The sequence below is a fragment of the Canis lupus genome, chromosome 8, assembly GCF_011100685.1.
Source record: "Canis lupus familiaris isolate Mischka breed German Shepherd chromosome 8, alternate assembly UU_Cfam_GSD_1.0, whole genome shotgun sequence".
Classification (NCBI taxonomy): domain Eukaryota; kingdom Metazoa; phylum Chordata; class Mammalia; order Carnivora; family Canidae; genus Canis; species Canis lupus.
The window spans coordinates 47,165,408-47,192,359 of record NC_049229.1 but is presented as its reverse complement, the minus strand read 5'-3'; positions in this window follow the sequence as shown (position 1 = coordinate 47,192,359).

The window sequence follows — 26,952 nt, the reverse complement described above, 5'->3', positions numbered from 1 at the left end:
CCCCATTCTGTGGGTTCTCCTTTTATTATTTTTTTAAAAGAAAGGTATTTTTTAAAAGATTTTATTTATTTATTCACGAGAGACACACACACACACACAGAGGCAGAGACATAGGTAGAGGGACATGTAGGTCTTTGATTTATTTTGAGTTAATTTATGTATGGTTTGAGGTAGGGATCCAAATTCACTATTTTGCATGTGGATATCCAATTGTCTCAACACCATTTATTGAAAATATCTTTTTTTTAAGATTTATTTATTTATTTATGAGGGTGGCAGAGAGGAGAGGCAGAGACATAGGCAGAGGGAGAAGCAGGCTCCCTGCAAGGAGCCTGATGTGGGACTCGATCCTGGAACCGGGGATCACAACCTGAGCTGAAGGCAGACACTCAACCGCTGAGCCACCCAGGCAACCCTGAAAAGATCATTCTTATTTTCTTGGCACCCTTGTCAAAATTCAACCGACCGTAAATGTGAGAGTTTATTTCTGGACTCTCAGTTTTATTTTGTTGATCTTTATGTTGGTTCTATGTGTGTATCACATTGTCTTGATTATTGTTGCTTTATAGTAAGTTTTGAAATTGGGAATCATCCAACTTTACTCTTTCAAGATTCTGGGTTCTTTGAATTTCCATGGGGATTTTAGGATCAGCTTGTCAATTTATATCAAGAAGCCAGCTGGAATTTTGTTGGAGATTGCATTTAATCTGTACATCAATTTGCAGAGTCTGCCAGGGTGACCATAACAAATCACACAGAGTGGTGGTGTGAACAACATAAATTAACTTCCTGTTCTTCTAGAAGATGGAAAACAAGATCACAAGGTGTCAACAGGGTTGTTTTCTTCTGGGGACCATGAGGGAAGAATCTGTTCCAGACCTCTCTCTTGCCTTATGGATGACAATCTTCTTGTATCTTCATGTGTTCTTTTCTCGTGCATGTCTGTGTCCTAATCTCCTCTTTTTATAAGACACTAGTCATATTGGATTAGGGTCCATTCATATGGCCTCATGTAATTTAATCACCTCCTTAGAGGCACTATTTCCAAATACAATCACATTCTGTGGTGCTGAGGATTAGAATTCAACATGTGATTTTTGGGAAGCCAATATTCAGTCCCATGACGGGAACAGTGCCATTTTAAATAAACTAAGTTAATTAAGATGTAATATTAAATCTTCTGATTCATGAAGTGGGATGTTTTTCCATTTATTAGGTCTTCTTTATTTTCCTTCAACAATATTTTATAGTGTAGGAAATGCTTTTGAGGATACTCATATAGATACTCTCAGATTAAAAAAAAAAAAAAAAGAGATACTCTCAGATTAGAAAAATCCCTTCCCTTATTTTCTTCAAATACTATTATCACTTATATTTTAAAGTGAGCTTATTAAATGCAACAAGTTTAGAATTGTGTCTTCTTGATGAATTGAAATTTTTTTAAAATCATGATCTTTATCTTTGGTAATACTTTATTTTTTGCTTTGAGCTCATTTGGACTGATTAATACAGCTACATCGGTTTTTTTTTTGTTGTTGTTTTTAGTATTTGCCACGTGTATCTTTTTCTCTGTTTTCCCTTTTTTTCTTTTTTATTGTTTGTTTGTTTGTTTATTTATTTATTTATTTATTTATTTATTTATTTATTTATTTATGATAGCCACACAGAGAGAGAGAGAGAGAGGCAGAGACACAGGCAGAGGGAGAAGCAGGCTCCATGCACCGGGAGCCCAACGTGGGACTCGTGGGACTCGATCCCGGGTCTCCAGGATCGCGCCCTGGGCCAAAGGCAGGCGCTAAACCGCTGCGCCACCCAGGGATCCTCCTTTTTTTTTCCTTTCTTATATTTTTAAGTATTTGGTATGTCTCTGGGAAAGAACTGTAATAAATTTTTTAAAAAATCAAGTCTGAGGATGCCTGAGTGGCCCAGCGGTTGAGCGTCTGCCTTTTGCTCGGGTGATGATCCCATGTCCAGGGATCGAGTCCCCCATTGGGTGCCCTGTGAGGAGCCTGCTTCTCCCTCTGCCTATGTCTCCGTCTGTCATGAATAAATAGAATATATTTTTTTAATTAATTAATTAATTAATTAATTAAAAATCAAGCCTGGTGTTCCATTTATGTTAATAGGCAAGTTTGATCCATCAATAATTATTGATTAGGGATATATTCAGGTATTACTGTCATTTTATTGTGTGCTTTCTCTGTGCTGCTTTTGTACTTTCTTGCCCTCTTTTGGGTTGATAAAATTTCCTTTTTTCTTTTCTCTTTTATTTATACAGAAATCAAACTATTTTTTAGTGGTTACTGTTGAATTTTTAAAGAGGTAACTGTTTACTGTTAAAATGTTTACTGTTAAAATGTTAACAGAGTGAAGAGTTAACATCCTGACCTCTCAGAAAATAACAAAGACCTTAGAATACTTTAGCTCTCCGCCAACTTTTTCATCTTTAATATTTTTGTTGCTGTTTCTGTTTAATATCTGCTTTGATTTTTTTAAAAGGGTTTTATTCGGGGGGTGGGGGTGACTGGGTAACAGGCACTGAGGTGGGCACTTGACGGGATGAGCACTGGTGTTATTCTATATGTTGGCAAATTGAACACCAATAAAAATAAATTTATAAAAATAAAAAAACAAGAAAAATCTGTTCAAAATATAAAAAAAAAAAATAAAGGGTTTTATTTATTTATTTGAGGGAGAAGCAGAGCACAGAGGGAGAGGGAGGAGAAGTAGGCTCCCCACTGAGCAGAGAGCCCGACATGGGGCTTGATCCCAGGACCCTGAGACTGTGACCTGAGCTAAGGCAGATGCCTAACAACTGAACCACCCAGGCACCCCTATTTGATTTTTTTAATCAGTGCTTTTTTCCTGTGTTTATATGGCTATATTTTTATCTGACTTATTGAGATAAAGGATTGGTTCTTTTGTTTTTCTTATTATATTCCAATAAGTCTATTTAGGACTGTACTTTACTTTTGAATAGTGTTTCATTATTGTTTCATCATCACTAATTTTTTTAAACATTTATTCAGACTCCCTGCTGAGTGCAGAGCTTGTCACAGGGCTCTATCCCAGGAACCAGAGATCATGACCTGAACTGAAACTGAGTCAGGGATCCCTGGGTGGCGCAGCGGTTTGGCGCCTGCCATTGGCCCAGGGCGCGATCCTGAAGACCCAGGATTGAATCCCACGTTGGGCTCCCGGTGCATGGAGCCTGCTTCTCCCTCTGCCTGTGTCTTTGCCTCTCTCTCTCTCTCTCCCTCTGTGACTATCATAAATAAATAAAATTTTATTAAAAAAAAAGAAGAAAGAAAGAAACCGAGAGTCAGATGCTTTTTTTTTGTTTTTTTTTTTATTTTTTTTTGTTTTGTTTTTTTTGTTTGTTTGTTTGTTTGTTTGTTTTTTGAGAGTCAGATGCTTAACCAACTGTGTCACCCAGGCACTCATGGATTTATTTTTTTAAGCAATATATTTTGGAGTACCTAACTGGCTCAGTAAGCGGAGCATGTGGTCTTTGATACTGGGGTTTTGAATTTGAGCCCCACATTGAATATAAAGATTACTTAAAAATAAAAACTTTTTTTTTTTATAAAAGGTCTTTTCTTTCCTGTGAAGGGATTTGGGAGAAGACAAATTATGGATTTAGTCCATCAGGTTGAGCTAGTATTATTTCCTATATTTATTGTTGATTTGTATTTTACCTTCTGAGAGCTGCTTTTTGATATCTTTTGGCCAGATTTCTTACTGACTTGTAGAAGGCCTTTATTTATTACCTGTCCATTATGTGTTCTATTTTCTCCTGTTCTGTAACTTTATCTTTTCATTTTCTTTTATCATATCTTCACATTTTATGATGTGCAATCTCTTGGTCTTTTCCTTTGTGTTGCTAAAAACCAAAATTCAGGGAGTCTGTACTCTCTCTTCTCTGGTCTTTTCAATAAATAGCATTTAGCCTAAAACAAAAATTCAACCAAAAAATTTGAAAATCTAAGTGACTTTATTAAACATGTTTCATAATTGGGTAGCAGATATTAGCAAAAGAAAATAAAAGGATTGTTTCAGGCAAGGTCACCCTTCCTTAGGGGGAGGGTCAGGGAGATCTTATACTGATGACCCATCTTTCTTTGGGGAATGTAGAGGGCCCTGTGACTGATTTCCTCACTGAGGTTGATCAGAAAATTCCTGACTGACTAGTTCAGACTATGTACCCAGGAGAGGTTAGAATTGCGGTTAGGTTAGGTTTTAAGCCCAGGTTTGCTGACTTGGGGACACCATTTTAGGCCTGTGATTTTCTTTTTAACAAGTTTCCTGGTTTTGTGTTAGGCTAATGATTACCTTCTCCTATGTATGATTATTACATTTTCTCTTTTATCTTTTTCCCTAATGGTATACTTGTGTGGCTTTATTTTTGACAGTTAAACTTTTATTCCCTCCAGAATCCAGTTAGTCTTTTTTTTTTTTTTTTTTTTTATTATGATAGGCGCACAGTGAGAGAGAGAGAGGCAGAGACACAGGCAGAGGGAGAAGCAGGCTCCATGCACCAGGAGCCCGACGTGGGACTCGATCCTGGGTCTCCAGGATCGCGCCCTGGGCCAAAGGCAGGCGCTAAACCGCTGCGCCACCCAGGGATCCCTCCAGTTAGTCTTTTAAGAATTATTTAGCCGTGTCATGAATTTATAGTAGTTAGGATTCTTTTGATTGCAAGTAACAAAAATAAACTCGACTGGTTTAAAAAACATAAGGTAGGGCAGCCCCGGTGGCGCAGCATTTAGCGCCGCCTGCAGCCCGGGTTGTGATCCTGGAGACCCGGAATCGAGTCCCACGTCGGGCTCCCTGCGTGGAGCCTGCTTCTCCCTCTGCCTCTCTCTCTCTCTCTCTGAATAAATAAATAAATAATCTTTAAAAAAAAAAAACATAAGGAAATTATACATTGCGAGGGAGGAAAAATTATTTCCCTCTACCTTCAAGGTCTCCTAGCTGGTCTAAGAATTAAATTGACATGAGACAAATTAACAGGAGAAAAAAACAAAAACAAAAACGTTTTATGCTGTGCACGTGGAGGCCCAATAATGAAATTGAGACCCAAAGAAATGACCCAGGCAGGGCTTTTTTAAAAAAAATTATTTTTATGGCAAGCAATTTTTATACATTTTAGACAAAGAGCCAACACATTTATGAGGTATTGACAGGACAAAGAAAACTTGTGTTTGGGAGCTCAAATCAGTAAGAAGTTCTGAACAGAATTTGGGCTAATGTAGTAAATTAGCAGAAGATAACAAAGTTGTTGTGGGGTGACCCGATAGGGTGGAGGCCAGCGAAACAGCAGGTGGTGAAATAATTCACCCAAGGCAAAACAAGGAGATAGAAGTTTACTGCAAGGGAGCAGAGAGCAGGACAGCAAGGGAGAGACTATCTACGAGGAGGCAGTGGTGGGGGGCATTACATTAGTAGTAATGTATGTGGGGTGGGGGGGTTACTGAGGAGTATGGAAATGTATGCAATTTTCCTTTTTCAGTACCTGTGCCTGGTTGTAAGTAGCCCATTGGTCAGCTAGGGCATATGACTGTTTTGAGGTGGGTCCCCTGATGAACCTGTTTGCATTCGGCCCAGTAGTCACTGTGGGGGCCGTTTTATCTCACTCAGGTTTTCATTGCTCAAGCCTATTGCCTAAAAGTGGCCTCTACAGTTGGCTTCTGTGGCCTTCTCAGCTCTCAATTCCCTATCTCTGGTGATAAGGATGTCTCTTACCTCCTGGTACCGGGAAAGTGCCTTTCACATGGGAGATTTATTTCCTGCTTTCAGAGGGACAGGGCGGGTTCTTAGGGTCCTTCTTGCACAGGCTGTGCTTAAAATAGTGTATTTAGAAATAATCAGTATGCCATTGTGGCACATTTGGGGGTGGTCTGCCCAGGTCCCCTGCAGCATCTATTAGAATGTCCAAAATGCAGAACACAGACAACACCAAACACTACCAAGGGTGAGGAGTAACAGGAACTCTCATTTATTGTTCCTGGGTATGCAAAGTAGTATAGACACTTAGGAAGACAGTTTGGCAGTTTCTTACAAAATTAAACATATTTTACTATATGATCCTCCTTAGTATTTATCTAAAGGTGATGAAAACTTATATCCACACAACACCCTGCACATGGATGTTTATGCCAGCTTGATTCATAATTTGCCAAAGTTTGAAGCAACCAAGGTGTCCTTCAGTAGATAAATGGATAAACAAACTTTAGTACTTCCAGACTTTGGAATCTTATTCAGCAATAAAAAGAAATGAGTTATCAAGCTATGAAAAGACATGGAGGAATGAAATAAAAGAAGCCAATCTGAGGAGGCTACATATTGTATGATTCCAACTCTGACATTCTGGCAAAGGCAACATGGCAAAAAGATCAGTGGTTGCTAGGGGTTGCAGGGGAGGGAGGAATGAATAGGTGAAGCACAAAGGACTTTTAGGGCAGTGAAACTATTTTGTGTATTGTAATGGTGGATTCATGTTATTATACATTTGTCCAAAACCATAGAAGGTACAATACCCAGAATTAACGTAAATTAAGGACTTCAGGTAATAACAGGTCAAGGTATTTTAAGAATTGCAGCAAATGCAGAACTCTGTTGGGGGATATTGGTATTGGGGGAGGCTGTGCATGTATGGGGCAGGAGGTATATGTTTTTTTTTTTATTTGAATTCAATTAGCCAACATGTAGTACATCATTAGTTTCAGATGTAGTATTCAATAATTCATTAGTTGAGTATAACACCCAGTACTGGGATCCCTGGGTGGCGCAGCGGTTTGGCGCCTGCCTTTGGCCCAGGGCGCGATCCTGGAGACCCGGGATCGAGTCCCACGAGTCCCACGAGTCCCACGAGTCCCACGAGTCCCACATCGGGCTCCCGGTGCATGGAGCCTGCTTCTCCCTCTGCCTATGTCTCTGCCTCTCTCTCTCTCTCTCACTGTGTGCCTATCATAAATAAATAAAATAAAATAACAAATAAAAATTAAAAAAAAAACACCCAGTACTCATCACGTGCCCTCCTTAATGCCCACCACTCAGTTACCCCATCCCCCCACTCCCCTCCCCTCCAGCACCTCTCAGATTGTTCCCTAGAGTTAAGAGTCTCTCATGGTTTTTCTGGGAAATCTCTGTACCTTCTTTTCAGTTTTACTGTGAGCCTAAAACTGCTCTAAAAAACAGTATTTTTAACAAAATAAGGAAATTTATTGTATGGGAATTCAGGAATAGGTCTGGTTTCATATTTGATTGATCCAATAGCTCAAGGATGATAACAAGAACTGTTTCTGTCTGTCTGTGTGCCTGGCCATTTATGATGTCATAAGGTGGCTGCCAGAATGGGGCTTCATACTTCTTCCTTCATGTTTAGTTGGCGAGGACATTCAGATCCCCAAGTATGTGACCTAAATCACATATCAGCATTGCCTGGATGGAATGTTGAGATTGGCTTAAACCAAACAGGGATCACCATCACTGCCCTTGCCTTCAGGGTGGAGTTAGCTTTCCCTGAAGCCCATAGCTGAAGGGAATGGGTAATACCTGAATGAAAATCAGGAATTCTTATAAAAAGGAGAAGGACAGTGTTTGTTGGTACTGGACAACATCCTTGAGAGCAAAGGAGGAGACCAATTAATGGCTTTTTAGAAGTTAAGCTAAGAAAGGAGATTTTTTAATAATAGGAAAAGAACATGGCATTAATAGGTCTTGTGACTATAATGGAACTAATGAAGGAATTTAGTGGTTGACTTTTAGAAGACTGTGGTTTTAGATTTGAACAGAGAATCTAACATTAGAAAACATGTTAGAGGGGATCCCTGGGTGGCGCAGCTGTTTAGCGCCTGCCTTTGGCCCAGGGCGCGATCCTGGAGACCCGGGATCGAATCCCACATCGGGCTCCCGGTGCATGGAGTCTGCTTCTCCCTCTGCCTATGTCTCTGCCTCTCTCTCTCTCTCTCTCTCTCTGTGACTATCATAAATAAATAAAAAAAAAAAAAAAAAAAGAAAACATGTTAGAAAACAAAAAGCAAGCAAAAAAAAAAAAAAAGAAAAGAAAAGAAACAAGAAGCAGGGCAGCCCCAGTGGCTTAGCGGTTTAGCGCCGCCTTCAGCCCGGGGCGTGATCCTGGAGTCCTGGTATTGAGTCCCACGTCGGGCTCCCTGCATGGAGCCTGCTTCTCCCTCTGCCTGTGTGTGTGTGTGTGTGTGTGTGTGTGTGTGTGTGTGTGTCTCCCTGGCATCTTGGCATCTTGGTGGGTCTCTAATAAATAAATAAAATCTTGAAAACAAGAAGCAATTAAGCACATAGTGGGCATAGTGGTATTTCACTGTGAGAAGAAAATTTTCCCTCGGTTTGTCTTCAATTCTCAAAATCCATTGCGGATGAGAGAAACATGCTGGAAACAAGTCAGGAGAAGGGGCTCAGGGGAAGCTATCCCAAAATATGTCACTTCGACATATTGATTATTTTGAGCTAAAGGCGCTTGAAAAACAGCAGGTGCAAGAAAGGCCCTCATCCCCTCTTCCCCCTGCAACAGGAGATGAAAGACTCCCAGGTGAGAATTACTCTCCCTACACCAGGAGGAAAGAAGTAGCCTTAATACCAGAAGTAGGAGTCAAGGCTGAGAGAAGTCTACACAAGATCTTATTAAAATACTTCTCTTCCTTTAGTTTCCCCCATAAACTGTACTTTTCTACAATTTCCACTCTGTTCAATAGCGCACATAAGTACTTAGGTTTTGCCACTCCTTTGGGTCTTCCATTTCTGGGGGAGGAGACTTCCTTGTACACTTAAAAATCAAATTGATATGCTTTTCTTTTGTCTGTCTTAATGTCAATTTAATTCTCAGGTGGAAACCTCAAGAAGGTGGAGGTAAAGTTTTAACTCCCTACACAAACAAGATAAGGTAAACCCACAGGAAATTCCTAGCAGAAATTTTGTTGATACTGGAATGGTGATGAGTATTGAGGCAGAGCACAAACAAATGGATGTTGCTGCACTGGGGTGTGAGGCAAGAAGTCTGTCAAATTCCCAGAGCCTATTCCTGAAAAATCCTCAGCAAGTATGGAAGATACAGTATTCTTGTCAATAAGTTTGTCCTGACACTCAGAAATGCAGGTGCAGAGTTCCCCAGAGTGGTGAGCAGCGATTGCGGGCAGAAGAAATCATCTACTTGTATATACACCGGTCATGGAATCATCTGATTTTTTTATATTAGTCAGGAAATGAGGTAAACTCAATATTCTGTAGTAGTATTACCACAGGAGTAAGATAAATGTAGAAACAAAGTATTAAATACTGACGAACTTTAATACGAAAGTAAAATAAAATGTTTTCCATAAGAATCCAAGAAATTACAATGGTTTCATATTGTACACATCCTTAAAATTCTAATGAGCTGGTTCAGCTCTCTGTTTTTTTCCACAGTTCTCAGTTAGTGGCCTACTTTAAAGTTTGTTCTTAAAAAAAAGTTTGCTCTTCCACAAGCATGAATTTTTTAACTCTAGATTCAAAAACCTCTTTATGCTGATTAAATTAGTACTATGGTATTTGATTAGTTAAGTTCCTATGAACGTTGTGATTCTTAGAATTTTTTGATGTAGAGAATATTTATGGATAGTTGTGTGTGTGTGTGTGTTTTTAAGATTTTATTTATTTGACACAGAGAAAGAGAGAGAGCACAAGCAGAGGGAGCTGCAAAGGTAGAGGAAGAAGCAGCCCCCCCGCTGAGCAATGAGACCAAACTGGGGCTTGATCCCAGGAACCCAAGATCATGACCTGAACTGAAGGCAGATGCTCAACCAACTGAGCCACCCAGGTACCCCTTTAGGGATATTTTCTTCAGTGATTTTTCCAGCATTATTCTGCTGAAAGTGTAAGATCTCCTTTTCTTTTTTTTTCTCTTTTCTTTTCTTTCTTTTTTCTTCTTTTCTTTTCTTTTTTAAAGAAAGGAGGTGTTCAGGGACACCTGGGTGGCTCAGTGGTTGATTGTCTGCCTTTGGCTCAGGTCGTTTTCCCAGGGTTCTGGGATGAGTCTGCATCGGCTCCCCATAGGGTGCCTGCTTCTCTCTCTGGCTATGTCTCTGCCTCTCTCTCTGTGTCTCTCATGAGTAAATACATAAAATCTTAAAAGAAGAAAAGAAAAGAAAAGAAAAGAAAAGAAAAGAAAAGAAAAGAAAAGAAAAGAAAAGAAAAGATTCAGAATTTTTAAAAAAGCCAGCTATACATTGGATGTGGGTGTTAGTTACATGGATGTTCTCTTTAGACTTATTCATTAGTGGTATATTTGTTTAATACACTTTTCCATATATTTCACAATGGAAAATGTATTTTGACGTTTTACATAGGTTGAAAATGAAAAATGCTAATCAAATAGCTGATAAAGACTAATATAGGGATGCCTGGCTGGCTTAGTCAAAGGATTGTGGGACTCTTGATTTTAGGATTGTGAGTTCAAGCCCCATGTTGGGTGTATTTAATTTAAAAAGTTAAAAAACAAAATGACTGGGGATCCCTGGGGGGGCTCAGCGGTTTAGCGCCTGCCATCGGCCCAGGGCATGATCCTGGAGTCCCGGGATTGAGTCCCGCGTGGGCTCCCTGCGTGGAGCCTGCTTCTCCCCCTGCCTGTGTCTCTGCGTGTCTCTCTCTCTCTCTCTCTCTCTGTGTCTCTCATGAATAAATAAATAATAGCTTTAAGAAAAACAAAAAAGCAAAATGACTACTTGACTCTGAGGAAGTGAATAGGTAATCTGAGCCCCTGCAGTGCTTTGGAATCCAACATTCACCAAACTAAATTTCTAAGAAGTGGGGAATAGGGCTAATAAGGTTGAAGGAGGGCTTGGCTTTGACAGACTCAGGTTTGGCATCTGGCATTTACTGAGCACAAACTTTTACTGTTGCACTTAAAAATTTTTATTATTTATTCATGAGAGACACACACAGAGAGAGGCAGAGACACAGGCAGAGGGAGAAGCAGGCTTGCTACAGGGAGCCCGATGTGGGACTCGACCTCAGAACCCCCGGATTGCGACCTGAGCTGAAGGCAGACAATCACTGAACCACCCAGGCTCCCACTATTGCACTTTTCTAAGAGCGTTGTATATTGTATAATGGCAAGGGTCAAGAGAAAACAACATAGCTTGAAATTCTGCCTTGTGGCTGGCATCTTGGTGGGAAACATTTACATTTATCAATTTCTTACAGGATATGATAAAAGGGACAGATGAACAGCCAGATGATAAGATAACATATGGCGAGGTCTGGGAGAGTTCTGAGCATAGGAGCTTCTGTCCTCATAGAGTTAGGGTATGTGTCACCCTCCTAATGTAGATAAGTTCACCAAACTAGAAGCTCTAAAAATCTTGTACTATTGGGATTTTATGGAAATTTACTCACATAGGGATGATCAATTATTATATCAATTTACAGCCTTTTTTTTTCTCTGGAGGATGAGGGATGAGGTGAAAATTCCAAGCATCTAATCATGGCTTGGTCTTTTTGGTGACCAGCCTACATACAGAAGCCCACCCAGAGTCACCTCAATAAAACAACAGATGCTCCTAATGCTTTTATTAAGAATTTACAAAAGTTTAGGAGCTTTGTGCTGGAGCAGGGGATCAGAGACTAATGATTTCTTCTTGTTCATACCTTCCATCATTAACTCTATCTTGTGAGTTAATGCACATACATATACAGTTGGTCCTTGAACATGGGAGTTAGGGGTGCCAACCCTGGTACAGTAAAAAATTCACATATAACTTTTTTCACATATAATTTTTTACTCCCCAAAAACTTAACTACCATTCACCCTGTTTATAGGAAGTAGTGGAAAGAGAGAAATAAAGAGAGGGAAAAGGAGGGGAGGAAGGCAAACTACTTACACATTGTTAACAATCAAGGGAAGGGATGTGAAGACATTTTTGAGTTGGCTGTCAACTCCTCCAAAACCATTACTACTCTATCAAGGCCAGAGTTTAAATGTGTTTCCAGAGGGATCCCTGGGTGGCGCAGCGGTTTAGCGCCTGCCTTTGGCCCAGGGCGCGATCCTGGGGACCTGGGATTGAGTCCCACGTCGGGCTCCCGGTGCATGGAGCCTGCTTCTCCCTCTGCCTAGGTCTCTGCCTCTCTCTCTCTCTCTCTGCGACTATCATAAATAAATAAAAAATAAGTGTGTTTCCAGATCTACTCTTATATGTATTTATTTTTAAGATTTTATGTATTTATTTGAGAGAGAAAGCAGGAACATGGAGGGAGAGGGAGAAGTAGACTCCTTGCTGAGCAGAGAGCCTGACATGGGGCTTGATCCTAGCACCCTGAGATCACGACCTGAGCTGAAGGTAGATGCTTAACCCACGGAGCCACCCAGGTGCCCCTCTTATATGTTTTTTTAACATCTGGCACCCCGAGACACACACCACCATGCTAATCGCACCCCACACTGCAATCCTGGAATTCCACTGTCAATACATATAAGAGAAAAAAGAGCCACTTCCTTTCCTGTGGCTGGGCCTGTTACCTACAGGAAGCATGGAAGGGCTTTAAGGGAATTCATGATAATGCTTCTGAAGTTATACAACACTATGTATATGAATATGAATACACACAAATGTGCATTCTGTTGGGTAGATGAGAAGGGCATTAAGGGCATTAAGGTAGATGAGAAGGGCAGAAATCATGGGCAAATTGTTCTGTTCCCAAATAAACTGAAGAACCACAGATATGAGGCCAGGTTAACAAATAACAGCTTACAACAGATAAGCAGTGTAAAAGAGAGAAGAAACTGCATTTGGGGATACTGAATCCCAACTCTACATTTCATATGCGAAGAATTTCTCTGAGACTTGGTTTCCTCAATTGTAAAATAAAGTACACATGCCTCACAGATTGGTGAGGATTAAGTGAGGAGCATACAGTGGTATCAAAGAAAAAGCTGACTCCCCCCCAAAAAAAGAGCATGGTGCTGGGGTGTTTTTAAAACTATTTTAAAGAAAACTTAATTTTTTAATTAATTAATTAATTTTTGTTATTTTTTCATTAGTTTCAGAGGTAGAATTTAGTGATTCATCAGTTGTATATCATACCCAGTGCCCATTACATCAAGTGCTCTCCTTAATGCCCATCACCCAGTTATCCTGTCCTCCCACCCACCTCCCCTCCAGCAACCCTCAGATTGTTTCCTAGAGTTTAGCGCCTCTTACGGTTTGCCTCCCTCTCAATTTTCTTTTTCTTCTTTCTTTCTTTCTTTCTTTCTTTCTTTCTTTCTTTCTTTCTTTCTTTCTTTCTTCTTTCTTTCTTCTTCTTCTTTCTTTCTTCTTTCTTTCTTTTCTTTCTTTCTTCTTTCTTTTTCTTTCTTTCTTTCTTTTTTTTTTTTTTTAAGATTTTATTTATTTATTCATGAGAGACACAGAGAGAGAAAAGCAGAGACACAGGCAGAGGAGGAAGCAGGCTCCATACAGGGAGCCCAACGCAGGACCGATCCCGGGTCCCCAGGATCAGGCCCTGGGCTGAAGGCGGCGCTAAACCACTGAGCCACCAGGGCTGTCCCTCCCTCTCAATTTTCATCTTATTTTTCCTTCCCTTCACCTATGTTCATCTGTTTTGTTTCTTAAATTCCACATATGAGTGAAATATGGTATTTGTCTTTCTCTGACTTATTTCGCTTAGCATAATAGCTTCTAGTTCCACCCACATCATTGCAAATGGCAAGATTTCATTCTTTTAATGACTAATATTCCACATGGTATGGTTTTTGAATTTTAGAGAAAATGTTAGAAATTGCCTCGTTATTTTTTTATTTTATTTTTTTAAGGTTTTATATATTTACTCATGAAGGACAGAGAGAGAGAGAGAGAAAGAAGCAGAGGCACAGGCAGAGAGAGAGAAGCAGGCTCCATGCAGGGAGCCCGATGTGGGCCTCGATCCAGGACTCCAGGATCACGCCCTGGGCTGAAGGCGGCGCTAAACCGCGAAGCCACCTGGGCTGCCCCCGTTATTATTATTATTTTTTAAAGATTTTCTTTATTTATTCACGGGAGATGCAGAGAGAGAGGCAGAGACACCAGCAGAGGGAGGAGCAGGGTCCGTGCAGGGAGCCCAGTGTGGTACTGGATCCCAGGACTCCAGGATCACGACCTGAGCGGAAGGCAGATGCTCAACCATTGAGCCACCCAGGTTCCCCTCAAAATTGCCTTATAAAAAAAGATAATTGAGGAAATAACACCATCACCATAAATCAAGTTTTTTTTTTTAGGAAGCTTATTGTGGAAATATTTTTATCAAGTGATGCAAATATTAAATTTTTTATTTTCACATTAATCATTGTTAAGTAATTCATCTAGATAATGTCTTACTTATTGAAACAACTAAATCATAAAGCTCCATATGCCTAAGCAGGAATGTAACTTAAAATTTATTTGTTTTTTTTTTTTTTCTTAAAATTTATTTGAACCAAGTGAATCCTTACTCATCCACAGAGAAGATAGCAAAGAACTAAAATTGTATTTGCTTTTTGAACTGTTAGTAGTTTTACATCTCATTAGTATTCTATTACTCCCTGGGTCGCCGCTTGGCTATTCAGGACATCCAAAATGTGTGCTAAGCCCCCTCTGGTCACCGTCCTTGGATTTGGGTCTAGGCCCCCAGGGAGCAGGATCTCATCCTTGTAGTAAGGCTCCCCCAACACTGGCCACGGAGCCACTGATTATGACGGAGGCAGCGATGCCCTTCAGAAACGAGGCCATGGAGAGGCAGAGCTCGCCTCCTCTGGAACTGTCAAGCAGCCCCTTTACCTGAGAGGAGGACAGAGCGGGGAGGAGAACGAGGCCATGAACGAGCAGCGCAGTGTGCTGAGCAGACCCGGGAGAGGAAAGGGCCGGAAGGCAGCCGGAATCTGAGAGATGCGCACGGGCTCGTCCCAGCCGCAGCGGCCCGCGGCTCCACCGTCACCGTCCGCATCCCGGGTGCGCGCGGCGGCCGCGGGTCGTGCGTGGCCGCGGTCCAGTCCGGGCGGCGGAGCGCGCCTCGCGGGCCCGCGGGGTCAGGCGTCCCCGGGCGCAGCAGCGGCGGGAGGCGGGGCCGCGTCCGGAGGCGTCGGGGCGCTGCAGGCCGGTGGGCCTCGTTCGCGGAACGCGCCGGAGGCTGACGCCGCAGGTGGTTGTCCCAGGCCGGGCGGGGTGCGCGGGGCCTCCTGGTGCTCAGCCCGCCTCTGGAACGCAACCCTTGTCTCCCTCCAGCCAGACTGGTAGGACTGGAGTGTGTGAGGACAGGCAGAGTTTCTGGAACTCCACCCTCTCCTTGAAGAAGGGCAATCTTTGGAAAATGTAAAGCGTTAGAGATGCAGTGTCTAGGATTGCCTAAGCAGAAATTCCTTAGTAAACAATACTATTCGTAGGAGCGACTTCTTCTTATACATCTGTTATATCCCAGACATATATCATTTCATCTTTAGGGGCTGCATTCCTTTTCCTTTATTATGGAGGAGGAAACTGAGCCTCAGAGAACCTTCACTACCTGCACAGGGTGACAGCACTAACAAGTGTCAGAGCCCTGGCTTGGGCTTTGTTGTCCAGGTACCCACGAGTGGCAGCACTGCGTGTGTCCTGGCCATCTGAGCCTTAGCTTGGGACAGATAAGGCTCTCCATCGACTTGGGTCTCACAGTATTAATACGTAACAGTAAAATCCTACCGGATATGGAACTCAAATGGGATTGTAGATTAGAAAAATACATTAAAGCCCAAATGTAATATGTAATATCTTAATAACTGCCAGATACTTGATTTGGGGGTCCAAATCCCCCAGATAATTTGCTCTAGTTTTTCACTTCAACTCACTTTAAAACCACTGTTTAAGAAATCTTTACTGGAGGGACGCCTGGATGGCTCAGAAGTTGAGCATCTGTCTTTGGCTCAGGGCCTGATCCTGGGGTTCCACGATCTACTCCCACATCTGGCTCCCTGTGAGGATCCTGCTTCTCCCTCTGCCTGTGTCTGCCCCTCTCTCTCTGTCTCTCATGAATAAATAAATGGATCTTTTTTTTTTTTAAATAAGAAATCTTTACTGGAAAATATCAAATTACAAACGCTTAATGAATCATAAGTCTAAATGTAAAAGCTGAAACTATAAAACTCTTAGAAAAAAAACAGGAATAAATCTTTGGGATCTTGGATTAAGAGTGATTTCTTAAATAGCACCAAAGGCATAAGCAAAAAAAAAAGAAAAAAGAAATTGGGCCACATCAAACTTTAAAACTTTTGTGCAAATGATGCCATCCAGAAAGTGAAAACATAACCCAAAGAATGGGAGAAAATATTTGCAAATCATCTTTCTGATAAGCAGCTGGTATTCAGAACATACAAAAACATTTGCAACTTGATTAAAAGACATATAACCTAACTGAAATGTGAGCGGAGGAGCTAAACAGACCTTTCTCCAAAGAAGATATACAAATGACCAATAAGTACATGAAAAGATGCCCAGCATCGTTAGCCATCAGGAAAATGGGAGTTAAAAACCATAATGTAATACTACTTCCTACTCATTACATTGTTTGTAATAAAAAAGAGAATGTTGGTGAGGATGTAGAGAAATTGGATTTCTCACTGTTGTTGGGAGTGTAAAATGGTATGACGGGGATCCCTGAGTGGCGCAGAGGTTTGGCGCCTGCCTTTGGCCCAAGGCGCGATCCTGGAGACCTGGGATCGAGTCCCACGTCAGGCTCCCGGTGCATGGAGCCTGCTTCTCCCTCTGCCTGTGTCTCTGCCTCTCTCTCTCTCTCTCTCTCCCTCTCTCTGTGACTGTCATAAATAAATAAAAAATAAAATAAAAAATAAATAAAATGGTATGACCTCTTTGAAAAATGGTTTGGCAATTCCTCAATATATTAAACACAGAGTAAATATTTGACCTGCAATTCCACTCCTAGGTCTATACCCAAGAGAAGACATATGTCCACGCAAAGACTTGTATAGAGACATTCATAACAGCTTACTTTATAATAGCTCCTGACAGAAAACAACTTAAATATCCATTAACAGGTGAAGGGATCAATAATATAGCATCTCTCCAATAGAATATTATTCAGCCATAAAGAGAAATAAAATATTCATTTCAGGGGCACCTGGCTGGCTCAGTCAGTAGAGCATGTGACTCTTGTACTTGGGGTCATGAGTTCAAGCCCTATGTGGGGCCTAGCGCTTACTTAAAAGGAAAGAAATGAAGTATTGATGCATATTGCAACATGGACGGAGTGTAAAAATATTATGAAAGAAGGGAAACACAGAAGGCCACATAATATACGATTCCATTTACATGAAATATCCAGAACAGGCAAATCCAAAGACAAAAAGTAGATTAGTGGTAGCTAGGAGCTGGAGGAGGAGGGAATGGAAATTACTGCCAATGGATATGGGGTTTCTTTTGTGGGTGATGAAAATGTTCTGGATTCAGATAGTATTGATGATTGATAACTACGGATATACTAAAAATCACTGAATAGGATACTTTAAAAGGGTGATCTTTATGATATGTGATGTATATTTTAATAAAGCTTCTGAAATGCAACAAAAATTTTTAAAGAATGGGATAAGATACATAGTACTTTAAAATAATTTTGCACCTTATTTTAATATCGACATTTTTCTCTTATTAAAATATTCATATAACATTTACATAATACATTGTAAATGTATTTTCTATTTTAATGTATTTTTTAAAGATTTATTTTATTTTATTTATTCATGAGAGACAGAGAGAGAGAGAGAGAGGCAGAGATACAGGCAGAGGGAGAAGCAGGCCCCATGCAGGGAGCCCGACTTGGGACTCAATTCCGGGTCTCCAGGATCAGGCCCTGGGCTGAAGGCAGCGCTAAACCGCTGAGCCACCCGGGCTGCCCTATTTTTATGTATTTTAAGTAAATGTTTTACGTATGTATTTTAAGTAAATGTAATACATTTATTTTTGGAGTGAACCATGTAAGTTAAACTGCTTTGGTATATTTTAAAATACTTACAATTTTGTGGTTTAAATGTCTAGTTCTAGGTTCAGTTTGTTTTATACTTTGTTTTAAATGCTATCTTAGCTAAAAAAGATCTCTCACCAAGATATATCAAATCAAATTGAAGAAGCTCATCAATGGTTGTTCTAAATCATAATATTAATCTTTTCTTCTTGCTCACTAATTATGCAAAGGCTTCAATTAAAATTCTGCTAAGAAATTTCCAGGATTTTTGCAATGTTTTTCTTACAAACTAATTAAAATGTGAAGTAGTAGTGGAGGCAAAAATTTGAATTTAAAAGATTTCAGGAAATTTTAAGAGAAAATTGCAGAAGAGAAATTAGAGACAGCAAGTAGATATAATTCTTTCTGGAAATTTTATGATGAAGAGGAACAGAGAAACTGGACATAAATGGAATTAAGAAGCTTGTTTTTGTTTGTTTTGTTTAATTTTTAAAGTAATCTCTACACCCAGCATGGGGCTTAAACCCATGACCCCAAGACCAGTAGTCACCCACTCCTCCAATTGAGCCAGACAGGAGCCCCAAGAAGTTTTTGTTTCTTACTTTGTGTTTAAGATGGCAGAAATAACAGCATGTTTTAAGCTGATGGGAATTATATAGAAAAAAGAGAAGAAAAAATATAGAAAAAAGAGAAGGCAAGAGAAAATTCTTGCCTTTGAATAGACAAGAGGGTACAGGAAATAGAAAGCAAGTAGAAGCGTTGACAAGATAGAAGCATGAACTGCTCATCTATAATGAGAGGAAAGAAGACAGATTATAGGAGTACAAATGCTTTTAGGTGGGTCAATGTGATGATGGGAATTTGTGTAAGTTCATTGCTTGGTGCCACAGAAAATGAAGTCCTTTATTCCTTGGTCATTGAAGTTGAAGAGAAGGCAGAGAAACTAAAGCAATTCTTCCCCCCCAGGTTTGGCAGTGAAGGAGCTGAAATGAACCATGCACACTGATTATTAAGGGCCTACTTAAGGTTTATGGATATGAGTTTAAAGTGACACCAACAACAAAAAAGCAAATAGTAAAATGGTGATATAAACTCCATATGTTAATTCCATTAAACATAAATGAACTAAGTAATCCAGTAAAAAGACAAAGACTGTCAAACTGGCTTTTGAAAAATTAAACTACATGCTACTTATTGGAGGAAACACAGGTTGAATATTAAGATACTGGAAGATTCAAAGTGAAAGGAAAGAAAAATATATACTATATAAATACTAACAAAAATAAAGCTGCTGTGGCTATATTAACTCAAGCAAAGTAAACTAGGGCAAAAAGTATTACTTAGAAGAGTCTTTTTTTTTTTGTAATTAAAGGTATGGTGATGAAAAGTTTGCTTTAATAGGAAGATTTTATGTTTCTAAAAACAGTCTGAAAATATAAAATGCAAAATCATTGTAACTGAAAGGAGAAAAAAAATCCCCAATCAAATTGAGAGATTTTTACTCATCTCAGTGACTGAGAATAAAAAGTATTTTTCTTTTTTTGGAGATTTTATTTATTTATTCATGAGAGGCAGAGACAGAGGCAGAGACATAGGCAGAGGGAGAAGCAGGCTGTGAAGAGCCTGATGCAGGACTCAATCCCAGGCCCCCCGGATCACCACCTGAGCCAAAGGCAAACCGCTCAACCACTGAGCCACCCAGACACCCTGAGAATAAAGAGATTTTATTTTATTTTACTTTATTTATTTTGATTAGGCAATGTTTAAATTTTATTTTTCTTTCAATAAGATGGTACCATTCCTCAAGGAAGTAATGTAGTTTTGTATATTATTTCACAATGAAAGGAACTACATCTGCCTCTTCACCCTGTAACAGTCCCTGCAATGCTCCTTGATGATGTCCTTGGTCTTGAACCCCAAGATAAGCTGCAGGGTGGGGAAGAGGCAGCTGGGAGGAGCAGGGGCATCACAAGCTGGTGCACTGGGCTTCCCACCAGCGGGACATGCAGCTCACAGGGGTTCTAGAAGGAGAGTGGAGTGTGCGGTGCTTCACTGGGTGAGGGAGTGAGGACTCTGATGGAGCAGAAGGCTCAGGGTGAACACCAGCATCACAAGTACAGTTGCTGTATTGTGGCTGAGTCTGGGAAGAAGATGCCTGGGACTGCTGGCAGTGCACCTTGCTCAAGCTTGTTCAGTGGGAGAGAACAAAGAGATCTTAAAAATCTATAAGGATATGAGATTTAAAGTGAGACAGTCAGTATAGTCGTTTTTGTTTTTTTTCTCCAGCCACATTCAAGTGCCCTGATGCAAATGCAGAATTTCCAGAGAGTATTTAACGAGGGCTGGAATTCTGCCAAACTAGTATGAAGAAGTGAAGGTTGATGGTATTTGGAAGGAAATGGTTATATTTGACTGGCTAAGAAAGGGCACAGTAAAAAAAAAATTGGAGGGATTAATGGATTATAGGCCCTAGTGGGTGGAAGGACTTAATCAGAGTACTAGAGACAGTGAGTTAGAAGACAGGGAATGTGGGAAAGTGGAGGTAATGGTCAGAAAATGGGATGTTTGCATGAATATAAGTTTTCAGATCCTTGGAATACCAAAGAAGGGGATGGCTGGATTATATGGTAAGAGTATCCTTAGTTTTTTTAAGAGATAGCCAAACTGTCTTTGAAAGTGGATGTACCATTTTGCACTCCCACTAATAATGGATGACAGTTACTATTGCTCTACATCCTTGCCAGTATTTGGTGTGGACAACATTCTGGGTTTTGGGCATTCTAATAGGTGCGTAGTGATTTCTCATTGTTTTGATTTGTCATCCTCTAATGACAAATGATGCTGAATATCTTTTCACGTGCTTATTTGCTACCTATATATCTTCTTTGTTGAGATATCTGCTCAAGTCTCTTGTCCACTTTTAAAAATATTGTTTATTTATTTGTTTGTTTGTTTGTTTGTTTGTTTGAGAAAGAGAGGGAGAGAACGAGCATGAGTTGGGGGAGGGGCAGAGGGAGCAGAAGAAGCAGACTCCTGGCTGAGCAGGGAGCCTGACTCAGGCTCCATCCTGGGACTCCAGGATCATGACCTGAGCAAAAGGCAGATGATCAACCACTGAACCACCCAGGCATTCCTTTTTTTAAAATATTTTATTCATTTATTTGAGAGAGAGAGAGAGAGAGAGCATGAAGTTAGGGGAAAGTGAGAGTGAGAAGCAGATTGCCCACTGAGCAAGGAGGGAGCCCAAGGTGGAGCTGGATCGCAGGAGTCTGGGATCATGATCGGAGCCGAAGGCAGACACTTAACTGACTGAGCCAGCCAGGCGTCCCTGGTATTGTGTTCTTAACTTCAAGTTCCACTTGCTCTTTTCTGGTATATAAGAAAGTGATTGAATTTTGTGTATTAACCTTGTATACTGCAACCTTGCTGTAATTGCATATTAGTTCTAGCTTTTTTGTCAGTTCTTTTGTATTGTCTGCAAAGATGATCGTGTCATCTGTGAACAAAGACAGTTTGAATTATTGCTTCCCAATCTGAATACCTTTTATTTCCTTTTCTTGTCTTATTGCATTAGGTTGAATTTCCAGTATGATGTTAAAAAGGAGTAGTGAGAGGGAACATCCTTGCCTTGTTCCTGATCTTAGTGAGAAACTAGAAGTTTGATGTTAGCCGTAGGGCTTTTGTAGATATTCTTTATCAATTTGAGCAAGTTCCCCTTTATTCCTACTTTTCGGAGAATTTTTATCATTAATGGGTATTGGATTTTGTCAGATGCTTTCTTCTGCATCTACTGATCATGTAATTTTCCTTTTTTAGCCTGTTGATATGATGGACTTCATTAAAAGATTTTTTAAAAAGATTTTATTTTTTGCCATACAGAGAGAAAGCACACAAGCAGGGGGAGAGGCAGAAGGAGAGGGAGAAGCAACCTCCCCACTGAGCAAGGATCCTAACTTGGGGCTTTATTCCAGGACCTCAAGATCATGACCTGAGTTGAAGGCAGTTGCTCAACTGACTGAGGCACCCACGCCCCCCAATTAATAGATTGTTTCAATGTTGAACCAGCTTTGCTTAGCTAAGATAAATCCCATTTGGTTGTGTTGTATAATTCATTTTATTTTTAAGTCCTATATTAATTTTTAAAGTTTTTTCATTTATTTTATTCATTTAAGTAGTCTCTACACCCAACGTAGGGCTCAAAGTGGTAACCTCGAGATCAAGAGTCTCACATTCTTCCAACTGAGCCAGACAGGCACCCCTTCTTTCTTTGTCATCTACTTTGGAGAAAAAGAAGCATCTTTCAAATAAAAATTACATGTGCCCTTGCAACTCTGGTTCTCTTTCACCTGCTCTGTCCAGGTCACCCTGAAGGACACTATCTTTATTTGTAAGAAGCTGTAACTACATTTATACTTTATTTATGCTTCAGTTAGATTTTATTGTAATTAATAATTCAATTTCCAGGAAAGAAACTTACTCTCCAATCAGATATTCCAGAAATATTTCTACCATAGTAGGGAAAAAGAGATGTCTCTCACCTTGCTCTATTTGAGACTGTACTAATTCATACTCAACTGACTCGCTGATTCTCCTTCATAAATCTGAATAGATTACATCACTAATGCCTGCATTTCCTTTGTTTCACTTTACATGGGCTCTGTGAAAAAGATAGGGCTTTTTCTTTATATGGGCTCTGTGAAATGATAGCTTCTTTTTATTTCCTGGTTGACCTATTCATTGTTTAGTAGCATGTTATTCAACTTCTATATATTTGTGATCTTTCCACATATTTTCTTGTGGTTGACTTCTAGTTTCCGCAGCATTGCAGTCAGAAAAGATGCATGGTATGACTTCAATCTTGGATTTGTTGAGGCTTGTTTTGTGAGCTAATATGTGATCTAGAGAATGTTCTGTGTGTACTTGAATAGAATGTGTATTCTGCTATTTTAGAATGAAATGTTCTGATTTTATCTGTGAAATTCCATCGGCTCCAGTGTGTCATCCAAAGCCATTTTTTCTTTGCTGATTTTCTGCTTAGGTGATCTATCAATGTAAGTGGGGTGTTAAAGTCCCCTACAATTATTGTATTATTATCAATTAGTTCATGTTTGTTATTAACTGTTTTATGTATTTGAGCGTTCCCATGTTGGGTCATAAATATTTATAATTGTTATATCTTCTTGTTGGACCTTTTTATTATTATATAGAGTCCTTTTTGTCCCTTGTTTTTAAGATTTTTAAAATTTATTTATTCATAAGATACACACAGAGAGAGAGAGAAGCAGAAACATAGGCAGAGGGAGAAGCAGGCTCCATGCAGGGAGCCCAATATGGGACTTGATCCCAGGACTCCAGGATCACACCCTGGGCCGAAGGCAGACACTTAACTGCTGAGCCACCCAGGCATCCCCCATCTTTTTTTAAAGTCAATTTTATGCAATAAAAGTATTGCTATTCTGGCTTTCTTTTGACATCCATTTACATGATGGATGTTTCTCTCTCTTTCAATCTGCAGGTGTCTTTATGTCTGTAGGTAGCATATATGTAGATCTTGGGTTTTATTTATTTTGTCACCTTATGTCTTTCGTTTAGAGCATTTGGTCCATTTATATTCAATGTAATTATTTGTTTTCAATGCAATTATTGATAAGTATGTATTTATTGTCATTTTATTGTTTGTTTGGGGTTGTTTCTGAAGATTTTTTCTGCACTTTTCTTTATTGATATATTTGGATTTCTTTCTCTTTATTTTTTGCATGTATATTAGTGGGTTTTGATATATGGTTACCACTAGGTATGTATATTAACATCTTCTGCATATAGCAGTCTATATTAAGTTGATAACTGTTTAAGTTTTCCCTCTCCTTCCCACATTTTAGCTATATATTTTATATCCTTTTATTTTGTGAATTCCTTGACTGACTTTTCGCAGAAATATTCATTTTTACTGCTTTTGTGTTTCCTACCTTTATGCTGTCATTTTTGATCTCCATATTAAATATTAAAGAATTCCTTTAATATTTCTTTCAGGGCTGGTTTAGTGGTCATGAACGCCTTTATTTTTTGTTTGTTTGGGAAACTCTTTCATCTCTCCTTCTATTCTGAATAATAGCCTTGCTGGATAGAATATTCTTGGCTCCAAATTTTTCCCATTCAGCACTTGGAATACATCATGCCACTCTCTTCTGACTTGTAAAGCTTCTGTTGAAAAATTTCCTCCTAACCTTATGGGTTTTCCCTTGTAAATTTCCATCTTCTTTTGCCTTGCTGCTTTTAAATTTTTTTTATCACTATATTTTGCCAATTTAATTACAATATATCTTTGTGTGGGTCTGCTTTTGTTAATTTTGTTGGGAGCTGAGATCAAGAATTGGACACTCGGGATCCCTGGGTGGCGCAGTGGTTTGGCGCCTGCCTTTGGCCCAGGGCGCGATCCTGGAGACCCGGGATCGAGTCCCACGTCGGGCTCCCAGTGCATGGAGCCTGCTTCTCCCTCTGCCTGTGTCTCTGCCTCTCTCTCTTTCTCTCTCTGTGACTATCATAAATAAAGATTTTAAAAAATTAAAAAAAAAAAAAAAAAAAAGAATTGGACACTTAACCGACTGAGCCACCCTGGCACCCCTAAACCAGAATCTTCTTTTTTTTTTTTTTTTAAAGATTTTACTTATTTATTCATGAGAGACACAGCGAGACAGAGGCAGAGACACAGGCAAGAGAGAAACAGGCTCCATGAAGGGAGCCAGATGCAGGACTCGATCCCAGGACTCTGGGATCACACTCTGAACCGAAGGCAGACGGCTCAACTGCTGAGCCACCCATGCATCCCACTAGAATCTTCTTTTATTTTTATTTTTTTTATTTTTTTTAAATTTTTATTTATTTATGATAGTCTCACAGAGAGAGAGAGAGGCAGAGACACAGGCAGAGGGAGAAGCAGGCTCCATGCACCGGGAGCCCGACGTGGGATTTGATCCCGGGTCTCCAGGATCGCGCCCTGGGTCAAAGGCAGGCGCCAAACCGCTGCGCCACCCAGGGATCCCTAGAATCTTCTTTTAAATTGTATGGAACCTATTCATTATCCCTAAAGGAGAAACATATTCTCAGCCTTATTCTTTCTTGAGTTAATAAGGAAGTCTTCTACATCCCAAGGAAATGGTTTGTAATCTACACAGAAATGAATTTACAAAGATAATAATCATAATCACAACACTAATCATTACAGCTAACTTGTTTTTAAAACCTAAATGTCCAGGGGTACCTGGGTGGCTCAGTGGTTGAGTGTCTGCCTTTGGCTCAGGTCGTGATCCCGGGGTCCTGGGATTGAGTCCCACATCAATCTCCTGCAGGGAGCCTGCTTCCCCCTCTGCCTATGTCTCTGTCTCTCTTTCTCATGAATAAATAAAAATCTTTAAAATAAATAAATAAACCCTAGATGCCCCCAAATAGAAAACCACTTAAGTAATTATAGATTATGGGGACACCTGGGTGGCTCAGTAGTTGAGCGTCTACCTTTGGCTCAGGGCATGATCCTGGAGTCCCAGGATGGAGTCCCTCATCAGGCTCTCTGCATGGAGCCTGTTTCTCCCTCTTCCTGTGTCTCTGCCTCTCTCTGTGTGTCTCTCATGAATAAATAAATTCTTTTTTAAAAAAGTAATTATAGGGCAGCCCAGGTGGCTCAGCGGTTTAGCACCGCCTTCAGCTCAGGGCGCGATCCTGGAGACCCTGGATCGAGTCCCATGTCAGGCTCCCTGCGTGGAGCCTATTTCTCCCTCTGCCTGTGTCTCTGCCTCTGTGTCTCTCATGAGTAAATAAATAAATAAATAAATAAAGTAATTATAGATTATGAAATATTGTTAACATTTAGAGGTTTGGTATCATGCTCAGTGTAAGATGTTAGGTCCGAGAAAAGCAGGATAAAAATCTATATATATGGTTAAAATATGAATACACATATGTATATACAAGACTGGAAGGAAATGAAGTATACCAAAATTTTAATTGTGCTTTCTTTTTTAAATACTTAGATAAACCTTTTATTTTTAAAGTTTTCAATTTACAGAAAAGTTGCAAAATAACAGATTTTCTGTATATCCAGCACATACTTTCTCCTTTTGTTAGTATCTTACATTACTATGGCACATTTGTCACAACTAATGAACCAATATTGTATATTAGTATTAAGTAAACTCCATACTCTGTCCAGATTTCTGTAGTTTTTCCTTAATGCCCTTTTTCTGTTCAAGTATCCCATCTAAGATACCATATTACATTTAGTCATGTCTCCTTAGGCTCTTCCTGGCTGTGATGGTTTCTCAGACATTTTGTTTTTGATGGCCTTGACAGTTGTATTGTAGTCAGGTATTTTGCAGAACATCCCTTAATTTGGACATGCTTAATGCTTTTCTCATGATCAGCCTAGAGTTATAGTTTCTGGGGAGGAAGACTGCAGAGGTGAAGTGCCACTTTCAGCATGTCAGTCATATCAAGGTTATATGGAATCAACACAATTTATCGCTGATGTTTACTTGGCTAAGGTAGTGTTTGTTACCCTTCTCCATTCCAGAGTTACTCCCTGTCCCTCTTTCCATAACGTACACTTTGGTAATGAGTAATTAAGTATAGCTACCTGCCTTTTGACTACTTTATAGTTTTCAGTATTTCCTAAGTTTCTACAATAAACATATATTATCTTTAAAGAAAAAAAGCCATAAACCAATTTTAAATCCTATTTTTTAAAAAAGATTTTATTTATTTATTCACGAGAGACACAGAGAGAGAGAGAGAGCGAGAGAGGCAGAGACACAGGCAGAGGGAGAAGCAGGCTCCATGCAGGGAGCCCCGCGGGGACTCCATCCCGGGGGTCCAGGATCATGCCCTGGACTGAAAGCGGCGCTAAACCCGCTGAGCCACTCAGGGGTCCCCTCCTCATATTTCAAGTCCTATCTGAAATGCCACTTCTTGTAAGTCCTCCCCACCTCTCCA